At 38.4% G+C, this 18,675-nt stretch overlaps 1 long non-coding RNA gene across 1 annotated transcript in view; it reads right to left on the minus strand.

Annotated features, from left to right (window-relative positions):
- LOC124275440 overlaps nt 1-18,675 on the minus strand; it is a 96,682-nt gene that overhangs the window by 7,699 nt on the left and 70,308 nt on the right. The window contains exon 4 of the long non-coding RNA XR_006898289.1: nt 5,676-5,752. This is a non-coding gene — a long non-coding RNA (uncharacterized LOC124275440). The remainder of the gene's footprint in view (nt 1-5,675; nt 5,753-18,675) is intronic.

Raw genomic sequence — 18,675 nt, forward strand, 5'->3', positions numbered from 1 at the left:
ACATAATATAGCCATCGTTACCTCTGTTTGTTTGCCACGGAAACATGTCAAGTTCTATTTTAGCATCCAGGGCATAAGAAATGCCAATTGTCTCCCTTGCAGAACAGGAATCAAGGTTAGGCGTACCGAAATAGACACGACTTCTTATTTTCGCAGATTTTTTTAGCACCAAGCCCCAGTTACAGTAGTTACACCCACAATGTGTTACCTAACAACGTCTATAGCGCCTGATACATGTACATAGCCACAGCCAACATTCTCTCTAGCTGTTGGGTTTGTCGGCAGGTGATGTAGATATCACAGCGCTGGGGATACGTTTCATTTCCGTGCTGCATGTTAAATCAGGCACTGGAATGGTTCTATTATATGTCAAGTGATATGGAAATTGATTTTACATGAGGGACAGATGTCTTTGGTACTGTTTATTCAGATTTATGAAAACAGATTAAAGTATATACAAATAAATGTGTACATGTATAATATTAACTGGTAGCTTTTTTGTTCCATCTGCAATTTGGTGACACTTCAAGCATTAAACTCTTTTATTCGTTCTCTTGAAGGTCATCAAATGAAAAATTAGGCCAAACCAATTTTATTTCTTGTTTTACAGTTCCGCCGGTCATATATTTTCAAGAATAAGAAACAAAAATAAAAATTAATCTTCCTCACTTAAGTAATAAAATCCTAATGTTTTTATTGGCCAAAAATGTAAACTTACAAGAAAAAGTTTTTTGGGTTGTTTTTTCCCCCATATACATATCATAAATTGCCGGAAGTAAAATACTTTTAGTATTTAGAAGGAATATTACTTTGACTTGGGATTTTGTTTTAATTTTTTTCCTCCTGCCTTTAGGTTTTCTGAGGACAAAAATCCGTTAAACAAGAAATAAAATTGGTCTGGCCTTATAACAATATTCCACTTGTCAGGAGAGATTGGTGTGTATATTTCACCTTCACCCATAAACACCTGTCTTTACAGACTTCACACCAGTTACATAGTAAAGAGTATATCATACCGTTTAGCAGAATATGTCTTAAGTAAAATACCTCTAAAGACATTGCTATCTAAATATTATTGTCAATAAGGAAAGAAAAATATTTCACTCATTAAAGAAGACTTGAGAAATGAATAGAGGAATGCATATGACTCGTATTTCAAAATTTACATCGTCAGTAGACACAGGTTTATGACATCATGCTTGAAAGCTTGTGTTAAGACTTAATTGATGGCATATTATGTGGTGTTAAAAGCACTTAATATCATGTTTTATCTGTCTCTAGACACAGATATGTTCTTGCCTGAATCTGCCAGTTTTATCACAGAAACTCATTTATGCTGAAGCTGTCGTCAATACATCAAATAAAGTTGTGTATAACAGCGTTAGGTTTTGTAAAAATTGTTTGCTAGTGCATGTCATTATTTGATAACATACACTACATAATAGCTGAAATGGTGTTAACGACTGCATGGTTAGGACCACATTTGCAAAGTGGGCATATTTGGGTGTTATTATACTACATCCGTGAGATTAGCTTCGTTTAGAACAGATTATCTCTTTATGTTCCTCCAGTCAGTTAATTATACAGTCTGAAATACCTCGTTTAAAATCTTCAGAATGCAGTGTGAGTGAGTCTAGTTTTACACCGCTTTAGCAATATTCAAGCAATATCACTGGGGGACACCTGAAATGGGCTTCACACATTGTACCCATGTGGGGAATCGAACCTGGGTCTTTGGCATGACGAGCGAAAGCTTTAACCACAAAGCCACCCCACCTCCCCTTCAGAAAACAGTGTGAAACTCAGCCATCATCTGAATTTTCTCCCTGATAGTGCTCTGAAATTCCGTTATCCTTTTTACAATTTTCCTCCATTGCTCTCGAATCATTATCTCCATTTGTTACCTGTTGTTTTCATCCACTTTTTATATCTTCATTCAAGTTTTCTTCTTCATCTTATGGGGCGGTGGGGTAGCCTAGTGGTTAAAGCGTTGGCTCATCACGCCGAAGACCCGGGTTCGAATCCCCACATGGGTACAATATGTGAAGCCCATTTCTGGTGTCCCCAGCCGTGATGTTGCTGGAATATTGCTAAAAGTGGCGTAAAACCATACTCAGTCAGTCAGTCTTCATCTTATGCTTTGCTTGTGTGTCTTAACCATTTGTTTCTTTTCCACTTTGAGATTTTCTTATCACAAAGGTAACCAACACCTATCACCTAATGCTTAAAAACTCACCCCCCTAAACCTAATCCCATCTACCCCTTAATACAAGTAAGCCCATCCCTGATCCAGAATACAAACAAAATCAGTCACCCCTACCTCAATTCAAACAAAGTCAATCCACCCCTACCTAACAATACAAACATAATCAACCCACCCATCCCTACTGATACCCACAAATTCAACCCACCCTACCCCCAATACAAACGAAATCAACCCACTCCTACTCCCAATACAAACAAGATCCGTCAACCCAACTCACCAATCCGAACAAAATAAGTCCACCCTACCCCCAGTACAAACTAAATCAACCAACCAACCAATACGAACAAGTTCAACCCACCCTACCCCTAATGCAAACAAAATCAACCCACCCTACCCCTAATGCAAACAAAATCAACCAACCCCTAAACACAATACAAACAAAATCAACCCACCCTACCCCCAATACAAACAAAATCAACCCACCTACCCCTAATGCAAACAAAATCAACCCACCCTACCCTAAATAAAAACAAAATCAACCAATTCCTACTCCCAATACAACTGGAGTCAACCTAACAGTCAACCTAACTCACCAATATGAACAAAATAAGTCAACCGTACCCCTAATACAAACCAAATCAACCAACCAATACAAACACTTTCAACCCACCCTACCCCCAATAGAAACAAAATCAACCCATCCCTACCCCCAATACAAATGAAATCAACCCACTCTTTCCCACCAATATAAGCAAAATCAATCCACCTCTGCCCCAGTATAAACAATATCAATCAGTGCCTATCCCCAATATGTACAAAATCACCCCACCCCTACTCCCCGATCCACCATCTTTCCTCTCCCCGTATCACCCCTAGTGAGACTCACACTACCATCTTCATACACACACACACACGTCCTTACAATTTCTTTGGTGAAGGAATTTTTAACCGCTACAATACAGACATTGTTTTTTTAACTGTTCCTGAGCAGACAGTCTATTTCAACAGAAAACCAGGTGTGATAATGGCATACAAATATCTTTTGATGAAAACCCCCAAAATAAGTAAACAGATCATTTGGAGATAGCTCCTTTCCAAACGACAACGCTTCTGTATGGAGCTTACTGGCATCCAACATGCGAGGCATCCAAGACCTGGCAACGTTAAAAGACATCTCTTCCGGGAAACGTATCAACAGGATCTATGCACAGGAAATCCACAGACTTTTCCAAACAACTTCAGTGCAGTTTTTACCTGAAGTTGCATGCAATGTATATGTATAGATACATATCGGTGAATATCGTCAAAGCTTACGTGACAGAAAGAGAAAACCAAACCCTTCAAATACAAACATCAACAAACTTCGACACAAGAATGTCAGTAACAGCTTAACCTGCAATGGTGGAACTCAGCAGAAAAAATAACCAAATTTCTTACATAATTGTGAAACACTTAATCAGCAGATTTTGCAACTCTCCAGTGTGAGTGGGAGGGTGGCAGTAAGCTAACAATAGCTCCATGTATGATATAAACCACTTGCAGCAGGTATGGGAGGTGTTAACATCTACATCACAACCTGCACGCAGGGTGATCGGCTTAAAGGTGCTGTCTTCAGTAGTCCACCTAGACGTGGTGTGCTGTGTGTTCGTATTAGTATATAGTGATGGGGGGGATTGTGTAAGCTGGACTGAAGTGGGATTGTTGGGCATATGTGGGTAAATGATCATGATGGATAGGTCAGAGATTAATTCGTTGTGATGCTGGCCAGTTGGTGTTGATGATTGACTCAATGGTATTGGATGGTTGGTGTTAACAATTGACTGGTTGGTGTTAATGATTGACTGGTTGGTATTGGATGGTTGGTGTTAACGATTGACTGGTTGGTATTAGATGGTTGGTGTTGATGATTGACAGGTTGGTATTAGATGGTTGGTGTTAACGATTGACTGGTTGGTAGTAGATGGTTGGTGTTGATGATTGACTCAATGGTATTGGATGGTTGGTGTTAACAATTGACTGGTTGGTCTTGGATGGTTAGTGTTGATTGACTCATTGGTGTTGATGATTGACAGGTTGGTATTGGATGGTTGGTGTTAACAATTGACTGGTTGGTGTTAATGATTGACTGGTTGGTCTTGGATGGTTGGTGTTGATTGACTCATTGGTGTTGATGATTGACAGGTTGGTATTAGATGGTTGGTGTTAACGATTGACTGGTTGGTAGTAGATGGTTGGTGTTGATGATTGACAGGTTGGCATTAGATGGTTGATGATTGACTGGTTGGTAGATGGTATTGATGATTGACAGGTTGGTATTAGATGGTGTTAACGATTGACTGGTTGGTAGTAGATGGTTGGTGTTGATGATTGACAGGTTGGTATTAGATGGTTGGTGTTAACGATTGACTGGTTGGTAGTAGATGGTTGGCATTGATGATTGACAGGTTGGTATTAGATGGTTGGTGTTAACGATTGACTGGTTGGTAGTAGATGGTTGGTGTTGATGATTGACAGGTTGGTATTAGATGGTTGGTGTTAACGATTGACTGGTTGGTAGTAGATGGTTGGTGTTGATGATTGACAGGTTGGTATTAGATAATTGGTGTTAAAGTGAGTTAGTGCTTTTAGCAATGTTCCAGCAATATCACGGTTGGGGACACCAGAAATGGGCTTCACACATTGTACCCATGTGGGGAATAGAACCTGGGCCTTCGGCATGACGGGTGAACACTTTAACCACTTGGCTACCACACCGCCCCCAGTTGGTGTTAAAGATTAAATGGTTGGTATTAGATGTTTAATGTTAACAATTGACTGGTTGGTATTGCATGGCTGATGTTAGATGGTTGCATTAAAGATTGAGTGGTTGATGTTACATGATTGATGTTGAATATGAATGAATGATGTTATGTTGTTGATGGATTATGAGATGCAAAAATGGATGGCTGCATGTGGACGATGGCTGCATGTGGCCGATGGCTGTATTGCTGTTCCAAATTAATGACTAGTGCAACACATGATTGACTGCCATTATTTATGATTGACCACACATGGTGACAAATGATTGACTGCCAGCATGAATAATTGACTGATGGTACCAATCATAACATGGTGTGAGAAATGATTGACTGGTGTTTCAAAGATTGATAGTTTTGTTAAAATGTTTAACATTAAAGGCAGATATACAGGTGTAGGTGGTATCAAAGCTGTTAGCCAACTCTTCTAGGGAAAAAACCAACAGGAACTGCCACAAACAAAACCAATCCCTTGCAGGGCCTCAGCATAGATATCTCCACCCAACACCCTTCGTCTGGATGTAACCATATATCAGGGATTTGCATCATGAATCACAGGTTTACAGAACCTATATACTCCAGTCCAGTACATTAAGGGCACCACTGCCATTTGTAACCATACATGTACAGATTCAGCTTATGTTCCTGTCCTTCTCAACTTCATGTGAACTCACCAGTAACTTAGCATGCATTTCCAAGCTCTACACATCCTGCATCTGTTAGCTGTTAAATGATGGTAGAGGTCAAACATCTGAAAGAAATAACAGCTAATATGTAAGAAATACACCCATAAAGATCTCAAAAATACACAAAAAATTGCCATTTGCGTTTCATCAACCTGTTAGTACTGACAGGGTTTTTTTTTACAAAAACCTGTAAAAATTCTGATTTGATATGTTTTTCACAGTCTGAAAGTCTGATTTGGCAGGATCCAAACTGCTCCATGTTATGTGTAGGAGAAAAAACAGTCTGGAAGCACTGACATTTAAATCTTGAAGCAATCTTCAAAGTCACTCAAACTCTTTTTTTGCATATTTGGATAGGGGAGGATCAATTGAAATCAACCATGCAGAAGAGTTAAGTTGTGTTTCCATAGATGGTGTAGCTTGTAAACAGAAAAATAAGTTATCTGCACTTTGTAACAGGATAACCATTCCCATTTGAAACTCTGGGGACAGATCTCCTTCTCTAAGGCCTGGACTGGGCATGTTTATTTCCCTTCACCCTGGGTAGTGTCCTTGCTACCCTCGGTGTTCACCCCTCCCTCCACAGTTCATCCCCCTCCCCAAATATGTCATCCATGAGCCAGGGACAGCAGCCAGCTAAATATATTGCTGATCTCATTTCAGGCATGAATACTTGTGAAATGTATGTCAGTGAGCTGAATATACGCCTTTACATCATCCAGCTCCAAACTGGTATATATACATGAAGATGTGCAAAATAAGACTGTAAATGTAAGGATGCAACTGTACAATACATGTACATGCTGCTACAATTATCAAGGTTTCATTCCGTTGTTAATTTCATTTTTTAATGATTATTTCATTATCAGTTAGCTTTGGATCAACACACACAAATACCCCTGTAGGCAATATTCAATGACATGTTCATCCCATCAATCTCAATAAGTCTGACAGGCTGCACTAGTCCATATTCTCAATATCCCTGGAGAATAAACAGTGTCTATTTCAATGTATATATATTAAATATTTCAACATAGGTACTTTAAACTGATGTTGACTAAGTACTCCGTTATATCAATCATACCTTCCTGTTCTCCAGTTACTCTGTAATGATACTCTCCGTGACCAAACAAGCAATCATATTTCTCATATCCTCAACCCCTCACAGTATAATGAATGACTTACAGGTATACATTTCAAGTTAGAAATTGAAATTCACAATGTTCAAGGTGTCAAGGGAGCATCAAATTTGTGTAAATCTGTCCGGAAAGAAATCATGATATATTATTCATTAAGACAATATACCCAAACCCAAGGCAATGTCTGTCATAATCGTCAGACTTGTAATTTTTTTCACCTAAATCTGACAACATTTAACCTGTTGGCCTACAATCTAATTCCAGCTACTCCCTGTCGCTCCCCTTGTAAGCTTGACACACTCCCCTTTTCATCTGTCGGAAAGAAATCTGAGGTTTTTAACCTGAATTTTTCTGACAATATCTAGAAAGGCGTCAATTTCACTGCCCCTCCACAAATGCTCCAGAGTTGGGCCTAGCTGGTGTACAGAGCTATCTATCCAGAGGCGTGATGAACCACGTCTATTTCAGGCTTATGATGCAATGTGGTCTACATAGGGAGGGAATCCATGTCTTGTTTCCCAGCTGTATTTGGGACAAGTGACTCACTGTTACATTGAGACTGACCTGGTCTGACAAGCAGCTTAAAGCTCCTGAAGCCCTGTGTCTTAAAGCCATACTGTCTTGGACAGAATTGAACGTTGAAATCCAAATACGTCTTCATGAACTGGCTAGAAATAAGTATTCTGCCAATTTCAGAATTGTGCATTGAAGTGAAAAAAATACTGGTTGGAAATACACTGACCTGTCTGAAATGTGCATGAAAGGCCAAATGCTATTTTCCTACTACCAATTGGAAGTGCATACTGCCGTGCAAAGGTGCATTGAAGTCAAGATACTACCTTCAAGAAACCTGTTACATATCACCTTTGTCTTAAATGTGCTACTCAAGCAAAAATATTGTTTTCATGAATAATATATGCTACAATGGCTTGGAAGCAAATGAAATGTTCTGCACCATTAATACTAAAGAGTAGGCAGACACACTTAGATAAACCATCACCATGTACAAAAACACACACAATGCTGCAGCATTAGACTAGCAACTAGTCTCAGAAATGAACATATTTTTCAGAAAAAAGAGCTATGATGACACAAGATAAAATATGATGAAAAAGAGCCCTGAGACTTTCTTCATTTTCTGTGGAAATCTAGACTTGTCACATTTTCTTGACTTGTGTGGACTTTCTTGGATATATTTGATTCAGGGTCTGTTTGACAGGACTACTGCAACATGTGTGGACAGTGTAGTGCCGCTGGACCTGAATGTTGGATGATTTGTGCTGCCCTGTCAAAGAGGTAAATCTGATTAAACATAATCCTTTTGTCCCAGTAATTCAGTCAAGGTTCCTACACATGCATTTGTTGCAGTTGTACAAACTGATGCTGACAAGATATACCCAAAACATGACAACCACAATCGAGGAAAACTGTATTTCAAATAAATATGCATTGCATATGTTTCAGTAAATAAATTGTAAATTCTTAAACATTCCACCATGCAAAAGACAACATGGGCCATCATGAAGAGGGTAACGTGTCATCAAAGCAATAGACATGTGTTGTTATGAAGTAGACAACACATGTCATCATACAGTAGACAACACATGTCAACATGCAATAGACAACACCATCAAGTAGACAACACATGTCATCATGCAGTAGACAACACCATCCAGTAGACAACACATGGCATCATACAGTAGACAACACATGTCATCATACAGTAGACAACACATGTCATCATACAGTAGACAACACATGGCATCATACAGTAGACAACACATGACATCATACAGTAGACAACACATGTCATCATACAGTAGACAACACATGACATCATACAGTAGAAAACACATGTCATCATACAGTAGACAACATGTCATCATACAGTAGACAACACACATCATACATCAACACATGTCATCATAGACAACACATGACATCATACAGTAGACAACATGTCATCATGCAGTAGACAACACATGACATCATACAGTAGACAACACATGTCATCATACAGTAGACAACATGTCATCATACAGTAGACAACACATGACATCATACAGTAGACAACATGTCATCATACAGTAGACAACACATGACATCATACAGTATACAACATGTCATCATGCATTAGACAACACATGACATCATACAGTAGACAACACATGTCATCATGCAGTAGACAACATGTCATCATACAGTAGACAACATGTCATCATACAGTAGACAACACATGACATCATACAGTAGACAACATACAGTAGACAAACATGTCATCATGCATTAGACAACACATGACATCATACAGTAGACAACACATGTCATCATACATCATCATCATACAGAGACAACACATGTCATCATCATACAAGTAGACAACACATGACATCATCATCAGTAGTAGACACACATGTCATCATGCATTAGACAACACATGACATCATACAGTAGACAACACATGTCATCATACAGTAGACAACATGTCATCATACAGTAGACAACACATGACATCATACAGTAGACAACATGTCATCATGCATTAGACAACACATGTCATCATCATACAGTAGACAAACATGTACATAGACAACACATGTCATCATACAGTAGACAACACATGACATCATACAGTAGACAACACATGTCATCATGTCATCACAGTAGTAGACAACACATGTCATCATACAGTAGACAACACATGTCATCACATCATGTACAGTAGACAACATGTCATCATCATAGACAACACATGGCATCATACAGTAGACAACACACACACATGTCATCATGCATTAGACAACACATGACATCATACAGTATACAACATGTCATCATGCATTAGACAACACATGTCATCATACAGTAGACAACAAATGACATCATACCGTAGACAACACATGACATCATACAGTATACAACATGTCATCATGCAGTAGACAACACATGTCATCATCATGCAGTAGACAACACATGCATCATCAGACAACACATGTCATCACAGTAGACAACATGTCATCATGCAGTAGACAACACATGTACACATGTCATCATACAGACAACACATGTCATCATACAGTAGAAAACACATGTCATCATACAGTAGACAACATGCGATCATGCAGTAGACAACACATGACATCATACAGTAGACAACACATGTCATCATTTAGTAGATAACACATGGCATGCAGTAAAAGCACATGCCATCATTTATCTGACATACCATTATGTAATAGACAAACAAAACCAGGTTTCAGCGAACTTTTTTTCTAAACAAAAGCTCTCCAATTAAACAATAAACTACAACTGCTATTCAATATCCCCACTTTTTTATGCCTTTAGAATTGAAGGCAGGTTTATCTTCTAGCCAGTAAAAACACCGGCTGGCTGAGGAATGATAATGCTTCACCAATTTGATTTTTTGCACGAAACATTTGTTAATTAGTTACAAAAGTGTGGAAGGACAGACAATATGTCATGTCCCCAGATATTACTTCTGAGCCTTCACTGAGGTGATTCTTCAAGTGTAGGGTTCCTGAGAGGGAGCATATGCCCAAATGTCAGCATACATCTCGTAATTAGGTAATGTATTGTCAGTTCGGGGGAACCTGGAGGGGGTGCCAGTCATTGCTGGTGTCTGTAGGAATGGAAGTTGGAAGAAAGGGCCAGTCATTGCTGGTGTCTGTAGGACTGGGGTTGGAAGAAAGGGCCAGTCATTGCTGGTGTCTGTAGGACTGGAAGTTGGAAGAAAGGGCCAGTCATTGCTGGTGTCTGTAGGACTGGAAGTTGGAAGAAAGGGCCAGTCATTGCTGGTGTCTGTAGGAAGGGAAGTCATTGAAGAAAGGGAAGAAAGTCATTGCTGGTGTCTGTAGGACTGGTGTCTTGGAAGAAAGGGCCAGTCATTGCTGGTGTCTGTAGGACTGGAAGTTGGAAGAAAGGGCCAGTCATTGCTGGTGTCTGTAGGACTGGAAGTTGGAAGAAAGGGCCAGTCATTGCTGGTGTCTGTAGGACTGGAAGTTGGAAGAAAAAGTAGGACCAAGTTGGGAAGAAAGGGCCAGTGTCTGTAGGACTGGAAGTTGGAAGAAAGGGCCAGTCATTGCTGGTGTCTGTAGGACTGGAGTTGGAGTTGAAGAAAGAAAGGGCCAGTCATTGCTGGTGTCTGTAGGACTGGAAGTTGGGAAGAAAGGGCCAGTCATTGCTGGTGTCTGTAGGACTGGAAGTTGGAAGAAAGGGCCAGTCATTGCTGGTGTCTGTAGGACTGGAAGTTGGAAGAAAGGGCCAGTCATTGCTGGTGTCTGTAGGACTGGAAGTTGAAAAAAGGGCCAGTCATTGCTGGTGTCTGTAGGACTGGAAGTTGGAAGAAAGGGCCAGTCATTGCTGGTGTCTGTAGGACTGGAAGTTGGAAGAAAGGGCCAGTCATTGCTGGTGTCTGTAGGACTGGAGTTGGAAGAAAGGGCCAGTCATTGCTGGTGTCTGTAGGACTGGAAGTTGGAAAAAAGGGCCAGTCATTGCTGGTGTCTGTAGGACTGGAAGTTGGAAGAAAGGGCCAGTCATTGCTGGTGTCTGTAGGACTGGAGTTGGAAGAAAGGGCCAGTCATTGCTGGTGTCTGTAGGACTGGAAGTTGGAAGAAAGGGCCAGTCATTGCTGGTGTCTGTAGGACTGGGGTTGGAAGAAAGGGCCAGTCATTGCTGGTGTCTGTAGGACTGGAAGTTGGAAGAAGCGTATAGCATTAGACTAACACTTAGTCTCTGAATATATATCATTTTGAAAGTAACAAACAAACCCATATAAATTGAAAATCGAGCCCCCGGGAGACCAGGGATCCTGATCCTGAGGAAATCTAGACTTGCTTTATTTAGAGCTTTAGCACTGCAGATAGGGCTTGGCAGTAGGGAAAATAATGTTGTTCAGGGACTGTGAGACACCTACGTTCTAGGGACTGACTGACTGAGTTTAGTTTTACGCCGCTTTTAGCAATATTCCAGCAATATCACGGCGGACGTTCTAGGGAGGGCTAGGTATTAGGGGAAATGATGTGGTCCAGGGACTGTGAGACAGACTAGTATAACGTGTATATGGGATACTGTAGTTTCACATAGATGAACTTCAGGACATGTTGAACAATCTAAGAAAGTTGAAAATTGTCTGTGTTCCTTATATACCAATCAACTTTGGTCGGGAAAATAAACTACTCCACTTTTGGTTGGAATTTTTGTCTTTCCATGAGTCAGTTCTGATTTCTGATTCTCATGATATGTCAAGTGTATTTGTAAACATATCTGACATAATAAATGATGATAATGATAATAATTGGCTTGTATGGCACCTAGTTTCCATCACAGATGCTCAACAGCTCTGCATACACCATTAAAAACACAGTAAGAGTAAAAAGAATTCCTTTCAAAAGCCATCTTGAAGAAGTAGGTTTTCAGCAACTATTTGTATGACATCACTTCCGAACGTTCAGCCCCACGCTTAATACTTAGAATATCCTTATTAAAAGTTGAGTCATATACATTTGGAATCACAGTGGTGATTGCTTACACTAAAAGTAACCACATAACTAAGTTAAATAAAGCAAACAGGTCAGTTCCAATGTAATATTAAAGCTGGTTTGGCACTCAGGATATCCTTATAAACAATTGAGTAGTGTACCCATGAACACTTGACTGATCCCTGATGTAAAGCAAATAATCCGAACCTATCACAGTGTCAGAAATAAACACAAGTCCCCTGTGTGAACTTGTAGATACAGTATGGTATATTTGAAACAAACCACAGTTCCATAAAACATACACCACATTTGACATAGACTGGTTCACAGAGGAGAGATATCCACCAGATTGCAAGATACCCAGTGGATGTAAATCAGCTGGCTTTGTGGTCCATTTCATGTCAGGTGGAAGGTATAGCTGTCCGTCACAGAAATGAACCAGTGTATATACGCCAGACAATGCTGTTTTACACATAAGCTTTGTCCTTGTAACAAAACTACTCAGATAAGAAGTGCAACGAACGTGCAATGAACCATGCTTATAGCAGCTGATAGTTGAAGCGTTGTAAGACATTACATAATAGGCATGTGTCATGCGATGTTATGAACCTGATAGCGCTTCTCAGGTTGACTTTGACAATGTAAAACGTTATTTATCATTCATACAATCAATAGCCCCTCATTGTCCCTTGGACCATGAAGACTGCAGCCTAAGCATACCCATTAATATTACAGTTTCCGCTGACATTGCCTCAATGGTATTTTGTAAATATGGAATTTAACATTTGATTGCTTTTGCTCAAACCCTTTATGTATTCTCAGGCATTTTAAACAAATGAACATGTTGTGCAAGGTACATATTGATTTATGAGACTTTTGACTGCATTGGATATTTCCTGACCGGTTTCCATTCAAGTGTAAATCCGTTATAACCCAGTAAGATCCATATACTGTACTTGTGTGCTGCATTCAGATATTGGATGATTTCTGAATAAATTATATTGATTGGAAGTGATAATTGACCCGGGTATAATATACATTATCCTCTTGACAACAGACTCATTTAGGTAGAAACAAGTTCCTAAACAATGGTATTATATTTTTTTCAATGTTAAAAGATTTCCAAAGAATATGACTGTTCCAGAGGATCTGTTCAGTTATTGACATGTACGTGATGATTCATTACACAAGTTGATATGAATAAACATAAGCTGTTTTTGTAAGGTACCGGTACATGTAAGTTGTGGCCTATGTAATATAAAATGTATTACATAGGAGTGTTCATAATAAGGTCTGTTGCCTTGTATTACTCACATCACAACTGACTTCTCGTAGTGATGAAATGCAATTAGCATGCAATTAACATGTCAGTTTCATGTTTTGGTATCATTGCGTTAGCTTTTCGTCAATTGTGTGGCAAATTCAGAAGCATTGCTCACAGAAATTTCAACATAACTTCAACAAACAATAAAGCTTGTAATTAACTAACATTTTCATTTGAGATGTATCAACAATTGGTCACATCTGACATGGTATTACATGGCAAGCCTACATGACACATTGATGACATCATGATGGATTGCTATGTGTATTGGTCTATTTCATACTGGTTGTTGTCGACAGTTATTCCTGCATGTAAATGACAGGAAATAAGGACTTTTTACCATATAGCACAGCAGATGCACATGCATATTTCATGTGTCATAAAGTATTCAATTATGACACAGAATAATAAGTAACTTAAGATTGTCGCTTCGCTACTAACACATGCTGATATACACGTAACTATTCATATATGACTCTAACACTATGCAATGTGTTACGGGTATATGTATGTTTCATTTGTGTAGTATTTTTATACAGCTATTACTAAATGTTAAGAAGCTACGCATGTCATATACATGTTTAAACCATTTCTCTGGTATGCCATTGGCTAAAAATACATGGCATGACATTGCTTATGGTGTGTTTTGTATACATGTTCATTTCACATTATTTACACCGGCAGCTATATATACATCATTTGGCCAGACCAATATTTATTTCTTGTTTTACTGATTTTTTACCCCAGAAAACCTAAAAGTAGGAGGGAAAAAAAATGTTTAAAAAATCACCAGTTAAAGTAATATTCCTTTTAAATACTAAAATATTTTACTTTTGGCAATTTATGAAGTGTATATGGGGAAAAACAATCTAAAAAATATTTTCTTGTAAGTTTACATTTTTGGCCAATGAAAATATTATGTTTGTATTTTTTTAGCAGGTTTTTTTATATTCTTGAAATCATATGACCGGCACATCAGTAAAACAAGAAATAGAATTGAAAATTGGTCTGGCCTAAAGACATTATAGAATATGTGTTATAAAACACACACATTTCAAACCTGTGCTATACCAATACATGTAGCTATTCAAACATGTGAGACTTTCTTTCTTTCTTTCTGAGTGACTGAGTGAGTGAGTGAATATCGTTTTACGCTACTGTTGGCATTGATCCAGCAATATGACAGTGGGGACATAAGAAATGGGCTTCACACATTTTACCCGTGTGGGGAGTCGAACCCAGGCATTTGGCGAGCAAACGCTTTAACCACCGCCCCTCTATATTTATGATGTGTTTATTTTTGGTTAAGCGGTTTGGTAAAAACGTTGTGAAAAAAAGTGTTATCAAACCAGTTTATTGAACATCGGTCGGGTAGCTTAGTGGTTAAGGTGTTCGCTCGACACGCCCAAGACCCAGGTTCGATTCCCCAAATGGGTATAATGTGTTAAGCCCATTTCTGGTGTAATCCCACTGTCATATTGCTGGAATATTGCTAAAAGCGGCATAACACTAAACTCACTCACTCACTCATTACACTTGTTAATACTTGGAAACCTATATTACCACTTGTTTGCGGCATAATTACATGCAACAAGGACACATCTATTTCGGTTCTGTGCTATACTTAAACTGGATGCTGTTTATATTCAAGGATAAGATATGTGTTATAAAACATGTATATATATATCACATCCATGTAATATTAGTTACCTGCATTTGTATGTTAAAGACATCACGCCACTGATTCTCTGTATGCACATGTATATGTCAGGTATAATGTACGGTATCGTAAACTGCGATATTTACATCTGGATTGGTCCAGCTGGGGATTGATTTTATGGGTGATTGAAACAGCACTGTTATAGCAGCCGGCGTAGCATTGTGATGCACACCAGTTGCAGGAAGCGCTTGTAACGAACCGAAATCAGTGCCATAATACACGATCAGGCCATGATGCACGTGTCCGCATTATTGATGACTCAGTGCTTGTCAGTGGCTGAAACTGACAACACATGGAGATGAGATGGTTTGTGTATGAGCTTCCTCGTCTCTGCAGGGTGGAGAGATTTGGAGAATAGACTCCTAGGGTTGCTGATGCTGCTGATAAATGGTGCTTCCTTTATAGACTTACCGTTTCTAAACGGACTTTGATGTCTCAGTATTGAGTCATCCTGGATATTGACATTTGACAGCTGCTACTTACATCAACAGATGAGATATTATCATATATTTGTACATGATATTTAGATCTTTAGAGGTGAAAGTGATTAGTGTAAATATTAGGTTTGAACTTTTGTGTTGAATGAATATTGTTTGTGAAGTTTTGAGCTGGATATTGTTTAAGATATTCGAATCACTTACTTTTTGAAAATACTATTTTCAATCTAGTAGGTAAGTTGGGATTAATATTGAATAATATAAATATAATAATGTATATATGTCTGAAATATAATTGAGAATATGATTTATTTTATCAATCAAACCATAACAATGTTTTATTCAGGTTATACTTCAAATCTATCTATCAATAGTATACTCACCTAGATACAGCTTTAAAACATTGTTCTATTTACAGATTTAATGTTTTGTTAAGTTGTGATAAAGTAGATATCCTAATCAACTCAGCAAAATTTGTAAAAGAAGCTTTAAGGTTAAGAAGTGTTTGAAAGGTGTGGCTAACCATTTTGTCACTATCATTATTATTTTGTTGAGTTTTGTACTTGGGACTATGGCCTTTACACTGAATAAACTTTAAATTGAATTGAATTGATTCAACACAACTTAAGTGTAGTATAGTCTGGTGGTAAACATCTTCAAGCAAAACAACACCAGTATTCTATTACTAATGTACGTCCTGCGGATCATGTTGCATGTACATAGCCATCAATCAAGCATCATTATCAGAACTCCATTATCAAAGAGCAAGTATGGAGCCAGTGATTCTCATGTACATATCCATCCATCATCCATGGTCAGCTATGTCCAGGCTTGGTGCCAATATCAGTGGTCTGCTTCCAAATATTACCTCATAAATATGTCCATACTTGATGCCTGGTTTTTCTGTAAAAATCCAATTTGTCGTCTTAATGGTGTCTGGACTGAAAAAATGTTTATGGAACAAATGTGATGGCGGTTTTATTAACAGACCATTCTGTTTCTAACAGATCAGATCAACCAAGTCGGTTATGTTTGGGTTAATAAATTTCATTTCATTTTTATGAGAAGGTTGTCAGTTTGATAGTGCAAGGAGTGGCAAATTGCGGCAATATTTGTGGAGGTATATGTTGTTTTTTGTGCAACAACTGGTTGTAATCTTGTATGTAAATGAGATATAAATTGTTATTTTTAAACGAACACTTAGTCCCCGAAAAATATGTTCTGAGACTTTTAATTTGTTAAATAGCCATATAATATGTTATAGAGAGAAGCTTTGAGTATCTTACTGTGTTTTGTTTTATATTAAAGAAATCTGAGTTAGTTGAGTTTTACGTCACATCGGCATTTTCTCGGCCACATAGCGACTAAAAAAGTCTAGACTTGCGAACTATCATAGACTTGCACAGAATATTTGTTTTGCTTCAGTGCATGTTCAGGAGATAATTAGTTGTTTCTGGGTAGCCTGGTGGATAAAGTGTTCGCTCGTGACGCCGCAGACCCGGGTTCGATTCCCCACTTGGGTACAATGTGTGAAGCACATTTCTGGTGTCCCCCGCCGTGATATTGCTGGAATATTGCCAAAAGCGGTGTAAAACTAAACTCACTCACTGACTAACTCAATAAGTTGATTCTTTCTATGTTCTTGAAAGAAGGGGTGAGAGGTTTGGATGAAGGTATGGCAAAGTTTGTTATGGTGATGGTAATGGTGAAGGATGAAGGTGATGAAGGTAGTTACTGCTATACCAGAGACACCTGCAGGTTCATTTTCTAATTAAGAAAAATACCACAGGTAAAACATATATAAGAAGTAATTTTTGTATTTTTGTATGACATCCTAATCTGACATTTATATTGTGTGAGAAGGGTTTATCTTATTGTTAAGTGTTTTAGTCATAATCATATTGTGGTGTATTGATTAATGATAGGGAATATTCAATGTGATCCAGGTCATAGATAAAAGCTGTTTAAGTTAATTCACAAGCATGGTCCTCACAGAACAAGGATCATGATTTGGATGAATGTGAGATTCAAACCTATGACCACCAGCTCCTGGCCCTGCTAAGGAAGACAACTCTCAACCCACTGGGTCCTGCAACTGACAGATATGGGTTGGAATTGATCTTCAGTAACCCATGCTTGTTGTAAGAGGCAACTAACAGGAACGGGTTGTCAGACTTGCTGACTTGGTTGACACATGTCACCGTATCCCAGCTGCATAGATTGATGCTCATGCAGTTGATCAAAGGATTGTCTGATCCAGACTCAATTATTTACAGACTGCTGCCATATAGCTGGAATATTGCCGAGTGCGGTGTAAAACTAAACTAAACTCAATCAATCAATCAATCACTAACTCAATCAATCAATCACTCAATCAATCAATCAATCAATCAATCACTTACTCTCTCACTCACCCAACTTACAACAAGCAAGTTACCTGTCATCAGTCAACACTTCCAATACAATTCATCCAGAAAGGAACATCCTACACCATCTGGATATGATGACATGCAATGAACCATGTCATTTAGTTAGCCTTGCATGCCATGCACATGTTTCTGGGAAACTGTCCTAATTGATTTACCATGAAGCCGTAACGGTGTCATAGATGGAATTGATGTGTGAACAAATGTAAAAAATAGATTCTAGATTAATAGATTCTAACTCAATATTAGTCATCGTTTCAAACTGGAAGATAATAGTCCAGTTCCTGTTGAACCCTTTTTACAATCTCTATGTCTTTCATTGGGATTGGCATGTGAGAATAATATATATTTTTAATCACACATTTTGTGTAATTTAAGTGAAGATAGTGGTAAATATTGTAAATTGGTAAATGCAATAACCATTTAGTTTTTTTGTTGTGTTCA

Source organism: Haliotis rubra, unplaced genomic scaffold (assembly GCF_003918875.1).
Source record: "Haliotis rubra isolate DU_JTF1 unplaced genomic scaffold, ASM391887v1 Scf2, whole genome shotgun sequence".
In the NCBI taxonomy this organism is placed as follows: Eukaryota; Metazoa; Mollusca; class Gastropoda; order Lepetellida; family Haliotidae; genus Haliotis; species Haliotis rubra.